The sequence below is a fragment of the Acartia tonsa genome, chromosome 1, assembly GCF_053477335.1.
Source record: "Acartia tonsa isolate MP-2025a chromosome 1, ASM5347733v1, whole genome shotgun sequence".
NCBI lineage: Eukaryota > Metazoa > Arthropoda > Copepoda > Calanoida > Acartiidae > Acartia > Acartia tonsa.
Genome location: NC_137260.1, coordinates 1,488,140 through 1,507,644, shown reverse-complemented (window position 1 = coordinate 1,507,644; position 19,505 = coordinate 1,488,140). Strand labels below are relative to the sequence as shown.

General features: G+C 31.0%; 1 long non-coding RNA gene across 1 annotated transcript; it reads right to left on the bottom strand.

Moving 5' to 3' along the window:
- Positions 1–674: 674 nt before the first annotated feature.
- On the bottom strand, positions 675–3,932 carry LOC145331823 (uncharacterized). The gene is made up of 3 exons (XR_013883918.1): positions 3,837–3,932; positions 1,189–1,255; positions 675–856 (listed from the first exon to the last, which is right to left on the bottom strand). It is a non-coding gene; the product is annotated as an uncharacterized LOC145331823 (long non-coding RNA).
- Between the last annotated feature and the right edge of the window lie 15,573 nt (positions 3,933–19,505).

Here is a 19,505-nt window from a genome sequence, read left to right as displayed (position 1 = left end):
TCAAAACTAGAAAAAAATCTTAATAAATCTTAATTTTTACATTATGACTTTCGTGTATAAGGTAGAGACCTAAATTTTTTTGGTGAATACTTAGATATCACCAATGAACATCTGATAAAAGTGGTGTTATGACCGTTTGACCGCTCCCTGACCGATTTTATAACCGATTTTTTAACCGATTTTTTAACCGATTTTTTAACCGATTTTTTGTCCAGCTTTTACTATAGACATATATCATAAAAATCATGGCTTCTATTACAGCTAGAGACATATAAATTTCTTTTGTAAATCCTTGAGCAATAAGAAACAGATAAAAATATTAATTGGCGCCGCCAACTTCCGTTTTACCGCCGTAACCGCCGAAAATGGTGTTTCCGTTATTTGCCGTTTTTCGGCGATGATCAGAAATAGTATTTTTTTTGTTATGAAAAACAAAAGTTCCACATAAAATCCTAGCTTTAAAATTGGCCGCTCTACAGCTGTTTTAATATTTAGCAGCTGGCCGCTAAAAAGCAGCTAAGGAGCAGTCTGACCGCTATGACTAGAAAAAGTAATTTTCTTTAAAAATGCACATGAACCAACAGAAAAAAATGTATGTCTCTATCTGTTACAGGAGTAAAGGTTTTAAAATTCAGTTCAATCTTATGATTTTTCAGCAACGAACAATAAGCAACTTTTCTTTCAAGTGTATTTTTATATCTAATTAACAATTACCACAATTTATTAAAAAATATAATTATATATCATAAATGACAAAAGTATATTTATTAGAAACAAAATGTAAATCAACAATCAACATGCATAAGGATCGATCCTTTCAGTGTTGTTGCTCTCAATATTACTAATAAAAAAATTTCTGAAATAAAATAAATGATAATTGTTACCGAAACAGTCTGTAATACGATGCAATACGGCTAAGAAACTTTTGATCGGTTTTTTAAAGCCATAATAAAAAGGCCAGGAATATAAGGATGAGCCAGTAAGTTTAGTATTAATTTTCTTGGCTGTCTTTGACTTTGGGCCACCTTTCTTTTTTTGGGGGATAATTTTAGGTATATTTAACACTTGTACATATAATACATTGAATTTTTTATGCTTCTAGCAAACTAAACTTAAAATAATCTGGAAAATTTTATTTATAAAAACTTTCTCCACATTGATTTTCTAAATATGAAATATTATCTTTACCTATATCTGCGTAAATATTCATCTTTAATACAGCGAGAGTATCTACGATGATTTAGAGTTGAGCAACCTAAAAACAAAAAGGAGACTATCCACAAACAAGAGCAAGTGATTCTAAGCACCTTCCAGCATTGATCTATAGTATTTTTTTTAGTGAATATACTAGGTTTATGTTTAATATTTACTTTATCGACTAAAAAGTAAGGTTTCACCATGGTTTTATATGAAAAAAACTTTGAAATGTTAAGCATTGTTTGGTGCAATATCATCAAATGTTTTGATGAGTTCAAACTGTTGATTAAAAGCTTTGACACAAAAGTATATTATTTTGATTAAAAATGTATATTTAGAAAAAGGTTTGGTAACTTGTAATATTGTAAACAGTTTAATTAATGTACTTTTGCAATTTACAGCATTTGATGCTTTTCTGCCGTGTTATTTTATTTTGTCATTTGAACTCAGCAGGGCGTTGGATGATATTGCTTTAAAAAATTGCTTTACATTTTAATTTTTTTTTCAAATAAAACTATGGTGAAACCTAACTTTCGAGTCGACAAACCAAATATCAAAATAAACCTAGTATATTCACTAAAAAATACTAATGATCAATGCTGAAAGGTGCTTAGAAACACTTGCTCTTGTTCGTGGATAGTAGTCATCTTTAATTATGCAAAATACCCTAATAAAAACTTTTTCTTTTGCTATATATTCCAAGATATTAAAAACTTTATATGGAATTGGTATGATCAAAGACAATCTTTAAATCAAAACTAAATCCAGTCATAATTCTCAAAGATATAATGAAATATAAGTAAAACAAGGATGATAACATCCATAAGTAGCGAAGCAAAAATTCTATTATGAAAAAGACAAATTATAGAGCAGATTAACTGTTATCATAACAAAGAAAAAAGACTTGAAATCACGAAACCCTAAAAATTGAGGTCTATGTCTTTGAAAGTTGTAAAAAAAACCGCTGTTTTTAAGCAGTCAGAACCCCGTAGATTTTTATACCTAATCATGTTGCATAATAAAGGGAATATTGGCAAGAAGTTTCAGCCGTATATCTTTTGTAGTAGCTGAGAAAAACTGTTGTAAAAAGTATAAGTCACAATAAAGCTACTCAAAAGCAGTCAGGCTAATATGAATGTTTTATACTTGATTATGCCCCATATTGATAGAAGTGTTGACTTTCAGCCTCTATATTTTAGAGGAGCCGAGAAAATCAACTGTAAAAAGTAAAATCAACCAAAAAGCTGCTTAAAAGCAGTCCGACCGCCATGGATATATTATACTTAATTATGCTCCATATTGATGGGAATGGAGAAAGACTAAACTCTGTGTCACTTTTGAGGAAGACGATTCCTGTGACGGCATATGCATTTCGGAAAAGAAAAAGAGAAGGAGGGAAGAAAATCTCTTCAAAAGAGATGGGAGAAAAGGGAATCGTCTTTCTTAAAAGTGACACAAAAGTTATGTTGTTTAGTTTTTCTCATGGGAATGTTGACAACAAGTTTCAGCCTTCTATCCTTTTTTAGGAGCCGAGAAAATCATGTTTCACCCAAAGCGTTCCAGAAATACGGATATACGGACAGATGGATATTTCAAATTATAGAGAGCTTCGCTACTAAATAGAAAAATAAAAGTAGAATTTAATTTATCAGTTTACATACACGGTGTTTAAAAAAAACTGCGTTTTCCGGTTTTGAGAAACAACCAGAAGGAATATAAAAAAAGGTCCATATTCTATGGAAAAGTGTACATCAGATTTACTTAAGTTGTTTTTTGATATCTCTAAAAATGCGGCTGTACTGATTGGTACATGTAGGGGAAAAATGCTTGATGTTGAATATGAGATATCAATTAGATTGAAATAACTTGTATATTTTGCAACATATTGTTTCAAAAGTACAATATCAAAGTAGTAAAAGCTTAAATCAATGTCCCCATATGAAATTTTTTTACATATTTTCTTTTTTGGCTCCATGCAAAGACCTTTTTAGGTTCTTCAGAATTTAGTTTTTTCTATTTCTCTATGACAAAGTCGTTTTTAGAAAAAAATCTCTATTAATACTGTGTGCATTGACAAATAAAACAAGTCACTTTTTATTTCATTTCAATATCTTTAAAAATAAGCAAGTTATCATGGTTTGAAATTGTTCGTAAAAAGTGCGTTTTCATTAATTACTCATGTTTTATAAGATGATCTCTTATAATCTGTCAATCAAATTGAGAGATTAAGGGGGGAGGGGCGAGGAACGAATATGAACAATTTTAATACTAAGAATTAAAATCCAAGCAAAAAGAATATTGATTTTTTATTTTAAAAAAGGCATTTTAAATTAAGTTTTAAATGTAATTATTAGATTATTTTGAAGTTTATGTTATAATGTTGTCTTCAAGTAAAAAAAAAGGATTAAATTCAACGTTATAGCATAAAATTATTAAGAATACAATAACACACACACATTTCTAATTCTTTGGGCTCTAAAATGCGCTGTTGTTTTAAGAGATATTAAAAAGGCCTGTAACAAATCGATGCATATTTTTATAGAGAAACATAAACTTCAAATTTATGATAGAAAGGTTTAATTATTTATAATGATATTAACATTATTTGTAATTAATAAAATAACGAGAAATAAATCTACCTTTTCTGCATTGAGCCCTATTAGTATCACCGTAGCCTGGACCTGTATCTAAACTGTAGTCAAACTTTGTCCTGTATCCGCAGTATAGGTTTAACTAAATTAGATGACATTCTAAAATGACTTTTTGATTAAAAAGTTTGCAATTTTTCTAGCACTTGTAATAGAAATTTCAAATTTAAATTATGTCAGCTAGTTTGCTACTATTAATTTATAACAAATTACCTGGGTTATTATAAAGAAGCAAAGAAAGGAAGCTTTGATTAGATTCATTTTATAATCTAAACAAAATAATTAATTGTTTAACACAACTTTTATCTTTATGATGAAAATTCCCTTTATTTTTGGTATAGCAAATCTACTCTATTTATAAAAATATAGGCCTGTGTCCGTCCAACTGAATGTTTGTTTTTTAAAACATTTTTTGCAAAAAAGTGATTTTCTCTGCTTCTATTTAAGATAGATGTCTGAAATTTCATGTCAACATTAGTAGTTGTAGCTTTAGATGGAAAAATAAGCATATTTTTAACACATTTACTAATCTTATTCGTTTTTCGGAATTTAAAAAACAGCATAATATTAATTTTAATTTAAGTATTGAATTTTTGTAAATAAGGTAGCTTTTTGCTGAATTAAAATACTTTTAATTTATTCAAGATGATTAGTCAGATTTATAAGCATTTACTCTTTATTTATCTTTCATGATATCTTATAATATTTTGCACTTTGCTACTTACATACAATATATTTACATATGTTATGTGTTATAGATGTGCAAAGAAACTGATAAAAAAATTGGTGAATTTTTGTATATTTTAAACTCCACTAAAAACAATAATATATATACAGAAAACTTAGGACTTGAAAAAAACATTCAGGCGCTTCCAAACGAAGCACTGCTACCCCCCCCCCCCTTATTATTTATAAAATGAATTGAAAATAAGGGGGAAGAGTCATTTGTTCGTTTCTTAATTTATGTGGGATAAGGTTAAGTTATATAGGGCACTAGGTAGCCTTGCAGGTATAGGTCCTGCAAGTTTTAGATAAAGAAAAAAAACTATCCCCTTTGCCCTTTTATCTTTAATTAAAAAATAATTTTGAATGTGTAGAAAAGTTAAAAACTATATGCAATTTTCAAAAGGCATAAGGATACTATTCTAAGAAAGGTTCATATTATCAAATCAAGTTTTCAAAAATTAACAATTTTATTTTTCAAATTTAAATATTTATTGGGACAAAACAAAATATACTTTGAATATCATATTAATTAATGATAAAAACATTGCATTAAAAAAATGTTTAAAAATCATTAATAAAATAATTTCTATTAAATGTACAAATACTCTAGGTTTACAGTGATCTAAGGGATAAGACAACGACAGAAAATTTATGTACACCCCCAATAGTAATACACAAAATTTCTACTTCTGTAATTTACAAATAAGTTGAAACGTTTGGACACTCAACTTAACAAACCAACCCTTAAAAATTAAATTAAAGTTCTGACAGGATTTAAGCGAACAAATAAGAAAATTTTAATTCAATACTTTAGGGACTAGTGTAATAAATAAGCCAATGTCCCCTCCCTCCCTGATAGGATTTGTATAAAAAGACTGAAAGGCGCCTAGAGGCGGTGTTGACAAATTTTGATAAATAAATTCATATCATCATTTAATTTTTAAAAAATTATAAAGAGAAGCTCTTTAACTTTATCATTTACAGTCAGAAAATTACTTATTTGGAATTAATGGTAAGGTGCAACCTTTTCTTTGTTTGTTTATTACTTTAGTTTATGTTGGGTAGTCCCGCAGGGTTTTGGATCCGCACTCTACTGGTGTTAGACAAAAGGGGGAAACATTACCTATCCCCCTTTTATTCTCAATTAATTTAATAATAAAGGTCCGGAACGGGGCAGGATGGTGAAGGGTTAAGGGACACCGATAAAATGATATGAGAGTATTTTACCAGAGAGAGAGAAAGGGACTATGGGTTGTTTATTACACTAGTCCCCAAAGTTTTATAGTAACATTTTCTTCTTCTTAGGCAATTTTGGGGTGAATTTTGATTGGTTGGGTCGTATAGTCAAGTGTGCATACATTTTTCGGTGATGTTATCCCTTTATATCCATAGTATTTTCCTTTAGATTAAATTTTACATTTTGTATTATTTATTAGATTTGTTATACAGTCTCAAGGTCATATTCTAAAAACAAAGATGACAAGATTACAAAGCTCAAGAACTATTGAAATATTAGTCTAAAATATCTCAGTAAACCCAAGCCTAAAGTCTCCTAAGTTTTGTATAGTCTTTAATATATATGTAAATATAATCATGTCGTGGGAAGGGGGCGGGTGTCAATAACCTCCTTAAAATTAAAAATGACTCTTTTCACGCCCCCTGCCACAACCCTGCGCACGCCACTGTAAGTAACTTCTTGGCTAGCCTACTGAATTTAATATTCAAGATTGTTTTGCGGCCAAGAAAATTGCGGTCGAATTTACAGACAGACAGACGCATATACAAATTATAGAAAATAAAATCTTTAAAAAATGAACACTAATTTCTGATAATAATGTTATGATAAAAAATGTTCAACAAGTAGCTAAGTTGTATAATTTTGATTATTTGCTTTTAAGCTCACAAAGTTTATACTTTTCAACCAATATATTTGTAAACTACAGAAGGGATATTTTATTATTCATCATTCGGGATTTTAACCAATCAATCCATCGTCCAACGTCTTATCCTTAAAGATCTCTTACACCCTGCCCCCCCAAAAAAAATTATCTCTGCTAGTAGCACATTCTTCCTTGTTGTGTAATTTGCAAGCAACATATTTAACTACATAAAATGAATATAGAATGTCTAGATCGTCAATTCTTTTATTGGGCCAATAGGAGAATCCTACCTTAATTTTGAGTTTTTAGTAGCAAAGCTACTTTATAATTCGTTCGGTCTGTCCATCAGTCTGTCCATAACGCTATGCCTTTGTGGGAATTATATTTACTTAGCTGCTATTAAAGCTAGACCTCTGATTTTCTTGTTATTATATTCATTATTATGGGGCATAGCTAACATACCTATCAGTTCGACTGCTTTGAAGCAGCTTTGTAGCCGCTTTATTTTTTTTACTAATTTACACAAATCTTTGGTGTTTTTGGACCGATTTTTATATTAAAAAAAACATAGATTATTGATTTTTCACATACTTTGTCTGCCTGTCTATGGGTCATGCAGCAAAGACATATATATATATGTATATATTTGAACAAGGTTTCGTGATTTTTTATCTTTTATTCTCACATCCTTTTTTACCTTTGCTTGATTCACTTTGTCCGTTTGTCAAACTATAGACGTCCAAGGGGGGGGGGGTTAAAGGGGTAATTAGCCCCCCCCCCCCTCCCAAAATGAATTTGGGGGTGCACCCCCAAAATTTTGGATTTTCAATTTTTACCCCTTCAAATAAAAAAATGCCTCTAATAAATAAAGATTAACCCCCCCAAAAAAAATTTTGTGCTTTCCTACTTATGTTGTCATCCTTGTTTATTATATCACTTAAATAAGTTAGCTTTAAATTGTTGAAGTTCTTAGCATTAAGCTTGCTTAGGGAAATTTTACCGTCACAAAATTATTGTTTCTGATTGACCATTTATGGTTATACATCTATTTAATGTAGTTAAGATCAAGGGCATACAGTGTAATTGTTTTAATGGGTTTTAATTGTATAAAATAATTAAAACGACACTTTAAACAAGGATGTCAACATCCATAAAACTAGACTTACATTACAAATATAGAGTAAATAAACTTCTGCGTAAACCCAAGTAAATAGGAATAATGTTATATGCGAAGCATCTCTTTAATAAAGTTTTAAAGTAAGTATTTAATTAACTTTGGGATTGGTTATAAAGAAATTGTGTTCGATTTTATGGGTGTTGTCAACCTTGTTTTTTCAAAATCCCCTTCCTTGCTACGCTACCGCACAGTAAGAAACAATTGGGCAATTAATAATATAAAATCTATTGACCACCGTCAATGTTTTTCCAGTATGGCTTCAAATCCTATGGATTATAACCGGTTCTTAACCATAATGAAATATTGTGTATTTATCGTATTGTAGACAAATATCCACACAAAAAATTATGATTTTTTCTCTATTTTGTTGGTCTTGAATTTCGACCCTTCGAAGCCGGCAATAACTTTAAAAAATTCCTTTGACTATCCGCGGAAAACTGTCTATGAAACGCTGCAATGCATAAGAATCATTACTTATTTATTTTTTTCTAAGCAATGAACTTGTAATCAATTATAATTTATAATCACATTATGGAACATTTAAACTTCCTATATTTTGTGTTTACTATATTGTAAACTAGCGGCTACGCTCCTAGATGCCTCTAGAGACAATTGGGGTGGGGTTGGGTGGGGGGTAATTCAACTCCCCCACCCAATTTTAGTTTTATAAAGAAAATGTTGGGGGAGGGTTGTTATAAACCTTCCCAGGACCTTTGAGAAGCTACACTGCCTCTTGCATAAGAACAGAGGTGGATTCTTTTTAAAAATTTGCCCCACTAAACGCTTAATGGGGCAAAATTGTTTACGTGAAAAATCCTCTGAAATCACATAAAAAATCTACAAAATTTAAATACAATCTTATGTTAATAACCCTTCTATGATTTTGTTAAATTTTTGTAGATTTTTAATGTGATTTTGGTGGATTTTTCACAAAAACAATTTTGCTCCATTAAGCGATTTGTGGGGCAAATCTTTTTTAAGAATCCACCTCAGTAATTTTCTGTATAGTAGCCTTTGAAATCTTAGGCTACAGACAAAAAAAACTCAGTACTACTCAGTAATATTATAAATTTTAAGCTTGGTCTAGCCTGTTTTGGTAACTTAATTTACAGATCTCCACACTTAGTACCTTTACAATTTTTTATCCATCTAGAAAACAAGGATTTATACATCCATGAGTAGTAAAGCATGAAGAAATTATTGATGGACAAACGGACAATGTGAGTTACATAGTAGTTGTAGGAATTGAATAACATTGTAAATCTGATGTAGCATGACATACAAAACATATTTTTTCAACGGACAAGACATACTGACATACATTACAAACTAAAGAGTAGCTTTGCTACTTAAAAGAAGCTTAATTAATGTAGAGAATAAGTCACGAAGCTAGGTGGTCATAAATCAACCTAGCACCCTAGATTTTATTAGTTGCGATTCTTTATAACCTACTAGCTACGCCCCTAGTCTCTAGAGTAGGGTATGTGATATAAGTAAGATAGCCTAAAAAACATCTTTAAAGCTTTCTGAACTGATAAAATAGCACAATATTATATTATACAATTACTAGCGGCTTCGCCCCTAGCCTCTAGGGGCTTTGCCCCAAGAGATAATTAAAAAATTAAAACAAAAAAAAAATACTACTGGTGCTGCTCATAGTCTAATGTGTTCTCAAGAATTTTTTTTTTTGGGGGGGGGAATTTTCATTTTTTGGGGGGTTGGGGGTTTCCCACCCCCCAAGAAAATAGCTTAAAACCACCACAGGACCAATAGGTATATACCCTGAAGAGTAGAATCCAATCGGACGGACGGACGGACAGACATCGTTCTACTTTGTATTATAGATTATCATTCCATTTCTGGTAGCAAAGCTACTTTACAATTTACTTTGTCTTACCATCAGTCTGTAAAGTAATGCGATTTTCTTTGATACTATTGTATAGACTTTATTCTTTCAGGTTTCATGATTTCCTTTCAAGTTTTGCATATTTCCTCTCTTATTGTTCTTTATTATGACAACTAAACATCTGTTCTATAACTTACATTGTCTGTTTGTTCAATTGATGATTTCTGTGTTGCTGATGCTGTCATCCTTGTTTTACAGTTACTATTTAGCTCGGAATTAATGAATTTAAGCTGGTATTAAAGTTAGCAGCAAATAAGTTGCTCTTCAAATGAAACATCCCTTCCTGAAGTATTAAAAAAAGTAAAAACTATATAGTTTTTATCATTTTGTTAACCGTAAAATAAGAAACTTCTTGTTTAATACCCTTAAAGTGTGCGTTGAGTGCCAGGGAGGGAAGGAACAATGGTAAAGAAATTTCTCGTATTCATTCGAATCCGGTGGATAAGAACCGGTTCTCATCCATACGAAAAAACCATGTCTAGCATCGTATTATATCCAGCTTTCTACGAATATAAAAATGTACAATCATAAGATTAAAACCAGTTTTTTTAGCCCGTGCCTTCGGGACCTCAGGTCTAAAAAAACTGGTAATCTTATGATTGTACATTCAATATCGGCGGAAAGCTGTTTATAATACGATGCGAGAAATAACTCTAATCTCATTATTTTCAAGCTTACAAAGGAAAATACATTATTGTCCATTGTCATATCCCTGATAGAGGAGATTTCCCTAAAAGTGCCTACTCGAGCACAGCAACCTCCCTCCTTCCCTCCCATGTTTTGAAATTAATTAAATTTTGCTTTTCGTAATGTAAATGTTTTACTTTAGGCTAGGTTATTTTGTCATTTTTTCCCTCTCCCCTTATCATTAGTTTATTTCAAACAAAAGGGGGGATAAAGGGTGTGCTCGCGAGTAACTTTGAGGGAAAGCACCGGTTGACTTTTACGACGCTACACCCAATTGTTGATAAAAATTAACTTTAACCAAAGATGTAACTTTAACTACTTAGAAGTATTAGAGTTAAACGAGAAACTTTAAACCCTTAAAATCCGCGGAAATGGTGAAAATGATAGAGTGCCTGCTTGTTATCGGGGAGGTGGTCGGTTTAAGTCAGGACCACACTGTATCATACTAGTACCTACTGCTTCTAACTAAGTGGCACAAATCTTGAGGGTAGGGGACTGTCTAAATGTTTGTATACAGGCGCAACTCATTACCACATAAAGTTAGGATATTACTTAACCTACTTCCAGTTGATGTTTAAGTATTGCATCAAATTATAAGCGGATAATGCTCTGGCTTCTCTAGATGTTTTTTTATTACCAATGGAAATGACATTGTGATTCCTATTATTGTAAGGTTTTGTTCAATTTAAATAATGTTTTTGAATAGTCTCAGGGATCTAAAAGGGTAAGACAATAGCCAATAAATTGAAGTTTATCCCCACCCCAGTCATAATTTATAAAATTACTCAGATTTCAATGAGTTGTTGAAACGTTTTGACACTTAACTTAATGAACAAACCAATTAAGATGCAATATAAGTCCCCAAAGTTGTAAAGCCAACGATTAAGAAAACATTATTATAAAACTTTGGGGACTAGCGTAAAAACAGCCGAATGTACAATCCCTCCCTGGATTAGTCTAAATTTTATCGTTCTAATACCCTAAAGGAACAACTAATTTGGAATGTCTAAATTTTCAACTAATTTTCGCGACTTTTAACAAAAAAAAGGCTTAACAGTTAACATCTTTATTAGGTTTTAAACAAGATAAGAATTTATTGTAAAAAAAATATTTGAAGTAAAGTAAGGGACAAAGAATATGTACATTATAGAACAATCGATCTATACTTGGATGTTGCACAAGATGTTTATTTACACTGATAAGGAGATGCTAGCTGCTGGCTAAAATACCAATATTCTCCATTCACCCCCTTTACCCCTTACCCTCCCCACCTACTGGATGAACGTGCTGGCCAATAAATGAGGCCCATATTAACAAGCTAAAAAATTCTACTGTCAATATATCCACGAAATCCATTATACCTATGTATATACAATGTTGCAATTACAATATTGTATTTTTTGGCTGTCCGAAGAGTTAAAGAAAAACTTTAGTTTATTGTTAAAAAAAATTAGTACTAAAAATTAGATTTGTGAGTCATAAATAATAACTATTGAAATTTCAATTGTGATATACAAACTTACGTAGTGTTTTTAAATTTTGTAATTTACAAAGTTAAAAAGCTTTAAGCTTTTTATCCCAGGGGCTGTTTCGGCCAATTAATTCTATTTGAAATTGCCGAAAATTAAATATTTGTTGGCGTAGAGTTGACTCAAAACTTATTTTTTTAATGTAGCTGATGGGAAGTGGGTAAGAAGGGGAGAAATAAGAGAAGAGGACTGTAGGGAAATATTTACTTAGAGTTGTTTCTCTGAATCAAAATCCCTAGTCCCTGTTTTTAGTCTCAAGTATTAAGTAGTAGCTTTGCACCTAGACTCTAAGAAGTCATGACAGTGACATAGCTTAAAACCACCTGTAAAAAAGTACAACACATTTCTGGTAGGAGGATCGCTTATCATAATACGTTTCCATTTTCCTCATGTGCATATAGTTTCACTTTATATTCAAACGTTTTCATTAAATCTAGCCCTTTAAAAAGAAAGTTTAGATAATATTTAATATTGAAGTCTATTAATATTAGAAGCTGTCAATGATTTAAAGAGTTGTGGGTTGAAAAATCCAACATATCTATATAATCAATAGATTTATTATTACTTGGATATTACACCAGATTATTTAATAAAACTTGTAGCTGGCTGAAATATTGTTACCCCCAATCCACCGCCTCTACCCTATTTCTTCCCCTCTTACAGGATGAATGAAATTGCCAATAAATAATGTCCATGTTAGCAACCTAAATTGACAAAAAAAATTCTCCTGACCATCATATCCACACATATTTTATATCCAATATATAATCAGGGATCTATCACCAGAAAAAAAAGTCTAATTTCGCCTTATTATAGGAATTTATTTTGTCTCCATGAGAATAATGATGCCTTACTTACAAAATTTAACATAATAATTTTTATTTTATTAAATCCCCTCCCCCTATTTTAGAAGAGACAGAATTAATTTTTTAAATATCAATTATATTTGTAGTCGCTTCCATACATTCTAATAATATGTTTTGGTGTTACTTTGATTTATTACTAGCTGTTACACCCCTAGAAGCCTCTAGTGGCACTTTAAATGTTAGTTTTTTTGTTTCGTTCATGGTTGCGTAAGAGTCTCTTTCTACGAAACCTCGCAATGTTACGTAGGAGTCTCTATACTTAAAATAAAAATGTAGATTTATTGTGATTTCTCTTGAGAGGGTGGTGGTACCCTCCCCCAAAATAGTTATAAACCTTCCCAGGATCTATGAGAATCTACCCTGTTAAAGAGAACCCGATCGGTTCAGCGGTTAGCGAGATCCTTCGCTACAAACACATAGACAAATATTATGTTACTTAAGTATAAGGATTAACTCTAAAACAGACGAAATAATCTTTAAATTTCTACGATGAACAATAAATCATTTACACAAAATGTAGATAGAAAAAAAATAGTAGGAATCTATCGTTTTTAAGTGTAAAAAAGTATTCCTAAAAAGCAACGAGTGAGGGTACATTTAAAATTTGATGGTACCCATAGTATTATTTACAAGATATTACATATGTGTGTAAATATTTCAAATATCTAACGCTATTTTAATAATGGCATAATGACTACATGTATGTAATTTACAGCCAAAACGAGATCATTTTAATCTTTTAAGGATAATTACAACTCATCTTCAACCCATAAACACATACAGGGAGTGGATAGTGTATTGTAAATTATGCTGGTTCCCAAAGTTTTAAATGAAATGTTGGATGGTTTAGTTCAGAGATTAATTTTGTTTAGTCATTATTAAGGAGTAAGGACGTACATAAATTTATCGTCCATTGTCTTAACCCTTAAAAATCCCTGTTTAAACACAAATTACATTTGTTATGGTGTGGAGTAAAAACAGCAAAACACATTTCGCGATATGGTAAAAAGTATTTTGTCAATATATTTCTTACAATTGAGACAAAGGTCGGGCAATCAATGGGTTGGTTGTTTGGTAAGCTTTATCCAGGTCTTATAAATGTCGTTGGGATATAGTTTTACCCTTCAATATAGAGCCCCTGGATGCAAAGAGCGGAGCTATTAGCAACATAAAGTTTTGAAAATGTAAGCATATGAAATTTTACAAAGAAAAAAGAATAAAATGACATTATTTTGCAGCGATTGTAATGGGTAACAGCAATAGATTTATTATTACTTGGATGTTGCTCCAAATTTTCATGTAATTGAATTTAGTGATAGTCGACACTGGCTAAAATAACAATACTCCCCATCCATCCCTTTTACCCTATCCCTTCCTACTATATGAGTAAACTCAATAATAAATTAGGGTTATGTTAGCAACCTAAATTATCCACGTATATTCTATATCCATTGTAACAGAGTGTGAAAATTACACAAACACTTTAACATCCGCCGTTTTATGGCGGTAACAGTTATTTTTTTCACATGTTTATACACTATCGTTAATATGTCCTTGGTTGTTTAAATATCCAATAAAAAAAGACAGCTAAAAATGAGGTTGCAGCTGGAAAAAAAATTGATCTGTATTTTTTGGCTGCACCTAAGATAAATATTTAACAGGGTACAGATTAATTTAAGTACCATAAAAATGACAGGATGTTTGTCTGTCTGTAGCGAAAGATCTTGAATACAAAAAATAAAAAATAAATAAAGACTTCGCCCCTAGCCTCTAAAGGTATTGGAAAGTCGTGTGATTTTCCATGAGATACAGAATGCACACCTTCATCGGTTAGTATACAGTGTAGATGGTTGATAATAAAGCAGTGTCTACTCTAGTCATGTATATTATATAACCATGACTATAGAGACACTACCTTATCTATAGTTACATAGAATATAAAGTGTAGATGGTTGATAATAAAGCAGTGTCTACTCTAGTCATGTATATTGTATAACCATGACTATAGAGACACTACCTTATTTATAGTTTAAAGAATATATAGTGTAGATAGTTGATAATAAAGCAGTGTCTACTCTAGTCATGTATATTATATAACAATGACTATAGAGACACTACCTTATCTATAGTTATATAGAATATATAGTATAGATAGTTGATAATAAAGCAGTGTCTACTCTAGTCATTTATATTATATAACCATGACTACTATAGAGACACTACCTTATCTATAGTTATATAGAATATATAGTGTAGATGGTTGATAATAAAGCAGTGTCTACTCTAGTCATGTATATTATATAACCATGACTATAGAGACACTACCTTATCTATAGGTATATATGATATATAGTGTAGATGGTTGATAATAAAGCAGTGTCTACTCTAGTCATGTATATTATATAACCATGACTATAGAGACACTACCTTATCTATAGTTATATAGAATATATAGTGTAGATGGTTGATAATAAAGCAGTGTCTACTCTAGTCATGTATATTATATAACCATGACTATAGAGACACTACCTTATCTATAGTTATATAGAATATATAGTGTAGATGGTTGATAATAAAGCAGTGTCTACTCTAGTCATGTATATTATATAACCATGACTATAGAGGCACTACCTTATCTAATGTTATATAGAATACTGATATAACTATGTTGTAGATTGTTGAAAGCAATTTAATTGTTATATTTCAAAGAACAAAAACCAGTGATTTAACCTTTATACAATCACTGAATTGCGTCCTTCGAAATATAACAACAACAACAAAACAAAATGTCACTTTTTTTTCTCGGTCATACTGAAGATTTTCTGTCCATAAAGGTCATTCGACTGTGATATAGAAATAAGAAAATATATCACTACCGAATAAACTTAATGGGAACATTCCCGAAAAAAATCTGGAACAAAACAAGGTGAAAGCAGAATATCTAATGATTTTAAAGTCAAATTTTTTTACTTTTATACTTAATATTTTGTGTAAATGAGGTAAGCAAATGAGCACTAGCGGTCAAATAGGCGCGCTCAAACAATAACGCGCTTGCACCGAGCGGTCAAAAATAATGCTCCGCGCGCACGTAGCAGTGTTTGAAGCAAATACGAGGGCAAAATAGCGGTAAAACTGGATAATATCATTTGTATAATCTTATACAAAAAATTAAATCAAAAGCATTTTTTTGTCCTTTTCCTATTTTATATAGTAGTAATCTTTTTTGTCTGTTGCGAAGGATCTTGCTAACCGCTAAACCCGTATATATTAGTAATTAAATGTCTAAAAAAATTAATATATCAAAAATTATAATTTTAAGAAAGGCTTCGTTGTGGGCTCAATTACTTAATCTACTACACAAAAGTTTAAAAATCATTTACATAAAACCTTATAAAAACATCCTTCGGGCTATAGGCGCAGCAACTATTAAAATTTACAATATGTAAAAAGTCTTTTGACACTTCTGCATTTTGCATCTGAACAATATGAATAATGCTTCAAATAAAAGGGAAGGGGGAGGGGGCAGTTGGAGTTTACTCCCATCATACATCTTTTAGTTAGAGAATTTTTAACTTTAGATACAACTTTCAAATGGAATTTAAAAGTTCCGTGAGCATTTTGGCCATTGGGAGATTTTATCTGACTTTGTAGGGGAATGTATTTAGATGTCACACATTTATTTGCAGACAATCAACCCATAGATTATACTAATACTCTTATTAGTTCTTACCGAATTTTGCGAGGGAATTCATTCACACTTAAACCTTGAAAATTCATATATTATGACTCACAGACTAATATCATTCTACTTGTATTATAGTGACTTTTTATAGCTAAATAAAATGTTATTGACTTTACTAATGATAAGTATTAATTCTTAATTAATATATTAATGCTAAAATTCTAGATTTGTAGGTTTAAATGGCGACCAATTATTCAGCCTATCTGACCTGACGTAAAAAGCGTAACTTTCTTGGCGCGTCTTATGGGCATAACGCATAATTTTCATGGATAGAGGGGTATGTTAATGGAGAATACATCACCTTACCAAAAAATAAAAATACTATTATATGAAGTACTACATAAGTTTTTTTTTTGTATTAAGCTTAGGATTTAAATAACAATAAACCAATTGAGTAATTATTTAGAAATATGCTTCACAAGTTCACATTTTGATTTTAGATTTAATCCTTAGGATGGTTTTAGGCTTTTTTTCTTCCTCATATCTACATCTTTGAATACAGAGCACCCTAGATGATAGGAGCGCAAACGCTAGTTGATGTAAAAAGTCAATTAAATAAACTTTTCAATCATACATGGACTATATTTTTTTAGGGGAAAAGATTATTTTATCTGCAAGTTACATATCCCTAAATCCGTAAGTTTACGTTAACATGTCAATTTATCATTAATGTGCATTACGATGGGGGGATAATGCAAGTTCTGATTGTGTACAGTGCATTTATTCGGGGGGGGGGGGGGGGTGGTTTCATTATTTATATAAAATGTACAAAACAAGGAGATTCATTAGATTTAATTATTTGCTCTTGTACTTTTTAAACTTGCGTACATTATCGAAATACGGGGTATTTTTCCCCGTGCATTACTTTATATTCAGCATTTTTAAACAGACGGAAGGAGGGAACATTGGGCTGTTATTACACTAGTCCACAAAGTTTTATAATTACGTTTCCTTGTACGTTGGTTAAAGTGTACAAACGTTTTAACCACGAATTTTAAACTATAAAGGGTAATTTTGTGTATCATCATTGTGGATTTACATATATTTATCGTCTATTGGCTAATGCCTGAAGATCCCTGATTTTTAAAAGCAAATCTACTTTACAAGCTTAAAATTGGTTTGTTTAGCCAAAATACTATTAAACTTTTGACTGTGATCGAAATTGAAGGAATAGTTATTTCTTTCATCGTCTTATAAACGGCCTTCCGCGGATATAGAATGTACAATTATAAGATTAAAACCAGTTTTTTAGCCCCGAGGTGCCGAAGGCACGGGCTAAAAAAAACGGTTTTAGTCTTATGATTGTACATTTTTATATTCGTAGAAAGCTGGATATAATACGATGCTAGACATAGTTTTTTCGTATGGATGAGAACCGGTTCCTATTCACCGGATTCGAATGAATACGAGAAAACAAAATCTTAACATTTAGCTAATTGCACCCAGGGAGGGAAGGTGCACTAGACTTTAAAATAAACAGTGCTCAAAGTTTTAAACCAATGCTTGTTAAACAACGGCTTAATAATAGTTGGGTAATATTATCAATTTTGATCCAAACTAATAATTAAACCATAATTTAATCTACAGAAAGGGTAATTTTGTTTATTGTTATTGGGGATGGATATCAATTAATAGTCCACTGTCTTATTCCTGCTATAATTGCTCCAGACTTAACGCAAAAAATATTAGCAGACATTTCTTTGTTTTAGTTTTATAACAGGCATCAAATTAAAAAGTCCTAATTATGAAACATGTTTTATGCTTTATATTCGACCTATTTTTTGGTTAGTTTCTAATGGTCTGTATGTTGGTTAGTTATGATTGTGTTACCTTTCTTTTTACGGTTTAGACATTCAAATTAAGTTTGTGAAATTCAATGGATGTTTAATGATTGATTCCACACTTCATTTTCTGTTAGTCAGTCTTGACTGTTTAGCTATAAAACAAACTGCCTCTTTATTGTTTTGGGCCAGATATTAAAAGAATTAGAAGCATAATTTACTGAAATCTACAGTAGTAATTTTTTTTTTCTGATGCTTAAATTTTCAAGAAATGATTTTATCCTCACTTATAGAGAAGCTTCTCAAAGGTCGAAGGATGGTTTCGGGCTATTATATTTTTAGATTTAAGCCTTTGGATGTTATTAGGCTATTTTTTGGCCTTTTCACCACTTTTAAAACTGAGTCGCTAGATGCTTGGGTTCCAGCCGCCAGTAGTTACACAAAGCAGAGGTGGATTCTTAAAAAAAAATTGCCTAACTTAGTGGGGCAAAATTGTCTCCGTGAAAAGTCCTCCAAAATCACATAAAAAAATCTACAAAAAAAAATAAAATCTTATGTTAATAACCCTTCTATGATTTTGTTTAATTTTTGTAGATTTTTAATGTGAACGCTTAGTGGGGTAAATTTTTTTAAAGAATTCACTTCAGAATTGTTACACAATCCATTGCATTGATTGAAATTCATAATTTTCTATGTGTAAATATATTTTTTAGATGAGTTATCTATAACTATGAATCCATCCATCTATTTAATATTCTGTAGAGTATATTTGCTAAACTAATTTTTAAAAATGAATTAAGATGCCAGCAGCAGAAATAAGGAACTTGTGTTCTTAAGAAAAAAAATGTTTTAAAATAAAAAAGAATAAGTTAGGGGTTCGAATTTAACAAGGGTGACCACATCCAATAGTACCAAAGCTGTTAGAAATAATAAACAAAAAGTATGGTTCTTAATCTAATTTTAAACGAATTAGTTTAAGGCGGAAGGATGAAACTATCTTTAACAATTAGAATATTATAACATTCTACAGAACCTTTTTTTTCGTAGAGAGTACTACCCCCACCAAATAGCCTAAAACCATATCTGGACATAAACAAAACCTTCATTTTACTTATCCTTTAAACAGTCAAGCAGACATCCTGTTAATTTAATTTTTACTAGCGACTACGTCACTAGAGGCCTCAAAAAAGTGTAGTAGGGGAGAGTCATTATTTGTTATGGGCGATTTCTCTAGGGAGGGTGGTGGTACTCTACCCCAAAATAGTTATAAACCTTCCTAGGACCCATAACGAGATCCTTTGGTACAAACAGACATAAAAACATCTTGTTACTTTATTATTTAGTATTATTGTCCCAATCACAGAGA